The sequence below is a fragment of the Rhipicephalus microplus genome, chromosome 1 (assembly GCF_043290135.1).
Source record: "Rhipicephalus microplus isolate Deutch F79 chromosome 1, USDA_Rmic, whole genome shotgun sequence".
Taxonomy (NCBI): domain Eukaryota; kingdom Metazoa; phylum Arthropoda; class Arachnida; order Ixodida; family Ixodidae; genus Rhipicephalus; species Rhipicephalus microplus.
In genome coordinates, this window is record NC_134700.1 from 225920051 (window position 1) to 225924200 (window position 4150).

Consider the following 4150-nt stretch of genomic DNA (forward strand, 5'->3'; position numbering starts at 1 on the left):
AAGCTTCTAATCAACAGCTTGTAAGCGCACAGTTACTATACGGAAGAGACCAGCTGTAGCTCCAGCTGTGCACCAGACGCGCGCGTGCAAAACGCATTCTCCGGTGAAGCTTATTTCCCACAACGCTAATCGTCAGTCAAATTTCACGCCCAACTCTTCAATGTCCATCACTTGCATTAATGCCCACTTGGGAACTACGTTTACGTCCTTTTTTAAATAAGTCGTCCCAGAAGATGTTTCATTTTGGATACAATAAAATTCCATGTCTGCGCAGCATACTCTTTTTTATTATTTCTTAATGCGACTGTGAGCTGCGTTCACATTAAAAACATCGCCTGCCCCCTCGTCGGGCTGCGAAGGATGGTCCTGACGTCGAAGTGGTAAAAGCAATACTTTAGTTATATGCAATCTCGTGGTTCGGCTCCGTGGTTACATGCCAGTCCTAAATATACGTACTCTATTACAACTTCAAGTGCACTGTATACCTATCTCGAAGCGCTGTTCTCTTCCGAGGGTGTTGTACAATGCTTTCGTGTCCGGCGAATTGATTTAAGGCCTACCTTTCTGCACTCCTTGTCTAATTCAGTAACCATGAATTGCAATTCGTCCCCTCAGTTAGTCAGCAATGCATTGTCATCGGCGAAGCGCAGGTTACTTAGGTACTCTTCATTAACTCTTATCCCTAAGTCTTCCCATTCTAGGCCTCTGAAAACATCCTGTAAGCACGTGGTAAATAGCACTGGGGAGATCGCATCCCCTTTTCTGACACCTTTCTTTATTGGAATTCGGTCCCTTTCTTTGTGGAGCACAAGGGTGGCAGTTGATGCTCTGTATATTTCTTCCAGGATTTTTATATATGTTTCATCGAAACCACGATACCGCAGTGTCTGCATGACTGCTGATATGTCTACAGAATGAAATGCCTTTTCGTAATCTATGAAGGTCATGCAGAGTGGTTGGGTGTATTGTGAGCATTTCTCTATCACCTTATTAGATGCGGAGCATCTAATACTCGAGGCTTGTAGTGCGGCGCCGTCTGCAAGCTTCCTCCTCCTTCTTCCACCATCTGTGCATCCCTTCCTCCTCTACACACCGCGCGCGCTTCACTCCTCCACCATCTGTGCACCCTTCCTCCTGTACACACCGCGTTCGACAGCTGACACGCGCATGCACCGTCACCCACCATCTGTGCCGCGCGCGCTTCTCCCCTTCGAGAACATTCTACAATTCTCCTGATTCTTCAGTGGACGCGCATGCGCCGTCGCGCTTCGAGAACATTCAACAGCTGACAGTGCATGCGCCGTCGCGCTGTATATATACTCAATGTCGGCGCTCGCTCGCTCAGTTGCCGCTCGTCGGTTGGTTTGTACGGTGCGTCGACGTCCAAGGTCGCGGTGAAATGAATTCCAACGAATCCAAAAACACAATGATCGACGTCCCTTCGACCAGCGCCGCCCTTTCGCATACGTACGTGTGTACGTGTTCACTCATTTAACACCCCCTCCTACAACCACGTTAACCAATTTAGCCATCGACCCAAGTAAGTCGCAATTTAACACCCCATTTCACAACCACGTTAACCAATTTAGCCATCTACCCAAGTAAGTCACACTTTAACACCCCGTTAACCAATTATATGCTCCGCAACCTCGTCAGTGTTCACCCGAGGGAAGCTGCGGGCAATTTTTTTGATAGTATGAATGTGGTCGATTGTTGAGTAGGTTGTTAAAAATCCTGCTTGTTTCTTTGGTTGATTGAATTCTAATGTTCTCTTAATTCTATTAGCAATTGCATTTGCTAATAGAATGTATACGATGGAGAGCAAGCTGATTGGTCTGTAATTCTTTAAGTCCTTGTCGTGGCCTTTCTTATAGATTAAGATGATGTTAGCATTCTTTCTTCCGAGATTCTGACACTTCGTAAACAGGGTGGATAGTTTTTCTAACACAGTCTGTCCTCCGTCGTTCAGCAGATCTGATGTTACTTGATCCTCACCAGCACCTTTGCCTCTTTGCATTACCTCCAAGGCTTTTCTGACTTCTTCTGTCATTATTAATGTGATATCATCTTGGTTACTGCTAGTTTTTACATTATGGTCATGGTTCCCAGGCTACTGTACAATCTCTGTAAAACTCCTCAGCTATTTTAACTATCCTGTCCATATTGGTAGTCACTTTACCTTCCTTGTCCCTTAGTGTGTACATCTGGTTTTTGCCTATTTCTAATTTCCTCTTCACCGCTTTGACGTTCTATAGAGGATGTTCTATTCTTTCTATGTTATACCATCTTACATCAGATACCTTATGCTTATCAATCAACTTCGAAAGCTCTGCCAGTTCTATTTTGTCTGTTGTGTTTGTGGCTTTTATGCTTTGACGTTCCTTAATAAGGTTCTTCGTCTCCTGAGACAGCTTGCTAGTGTCCTGTCTAACTACCGTACTTCCAACTTTTACTCCTTATTCCGTAATGATCCTAGTCATATTATCATCCATTGCGTCAACTATAAGGCTGGTTTCCTCGATAAGAGCCGAGTATCTGTTCTGAAGCGAGACTCTGAATTCGTGTACTTTTCCTTTCAGTGCTATCTCATTGATTGACTTCTTGCGTATCAATTTCTGTCGTTCATTCTTTAAGTCTAGCCGAACCCGAGACCTTACCATTCTATGGTCACCACACCGTACCTTGCCAATTCCTTCCACATCCTGCACAATGCCTGGGTGTGCACTCAGTGTAAATTATATTTCGTTTTTACTTTTGCCATTAGGGCTCCTCATTGTCCGCTTACGGTTCGCTCGTTTTTGGTAGAAGGTATTGAAGATTCGTAAAATATTGTGCTTTGCGAATTCTACTAATGACCTTTTTCGGGTATTTCTAGTACAGATGCTATAATCCCCTATACTTCCTGGTGTGCAGCTTGCTTCTTCTCTACCGTGCACGTGTTATCGAAGTCGCCCATCAGTATACCATACAGTGTTTACTCACTGCTGATTCCACGTCTTCATAGAAGAATATTAAGTCATTATGGCTAGATGTAGGTGCGTAGACTTGTACCACCGTCATCTCGCATTTCTTATTCAGTGTAAGTTACGATACCTAACACTCTTTCGTTAATGCTGTAGTATTCCTACATGTTACCAGCTATATTGCTGTGGATAAGGAACCCCACCCCTAGTTCACTTCTGTCAGCCAAGCCACGATAGTAAAGGACGTGCCTATTCTGTTGCACATAGGCCATATCAGTCCCCTTATCATCACTGAGCCCTATTACATCCCATTTAACACTCTCTAGCTCCCCGGAGGATATTTCGCGGGATTATTCCTTGTTTATTTGCTGAGAAAGCTGCTACAGTGAACGCTTTCTCAGTATGCGCTGGAGGGAAGTGCGGTACCACGACGTAGGAACACTTTCTGCACCATCTCGTAGTTCAGCAGTGCTTTGATGCTTGTGTCCGTGTCATCTATGAAGCGTTGCGCTTTGATGTTGCTGATATCGAGTAAGGCGTTTCAAGTATGGGCCCAAGTAAAAGGTGAAAAAAGTTTGACGGGGTGTCCTTACAGAGCGGTCACATGCTATTTTCGACGCTGTAACACTCCGGATTATTCAATGACATTTTCTTATAATTCATTACTGACCCCTTGTTTTTTTTACCCCTTTGTTTTTCTAAAATCAAGTTCTAACTAGTCTTGCACGGCAGTTCTCCAACCGGATAATATGCGATCGTGCTTTGTGGGGTCCCACCGTCCTCTAGGACGAGCGACACTCTCGTTTCCTTTGCAGCACTTGTACTTCACCTATCGACTTCCGGTTTCGGTAAGAAATCGGCAAAAAATGGTACCACATAAAAATGGTGGCTAGCTTAAGTTCATGAGACATGATATTTGTGGGGTCTCGGCGAGGCGAACGAGCGCATCGCCACGCCACACTCTTGGAGTGAACGGACACAGCAGACGCGGTCGGTACAAAGCACACAACATACATACATTTATTAACTAATTTAGACGACGATATCGTCCGCCGAATGTTACATCAATTTTAATTAACACGCTACCATACAAACAACATAACGCAGTGACACACTAAACACACAATAACATGATAAACACACTAACACACTGTCACACACGGTCCCGTTTATTAGGGAGGCGATCG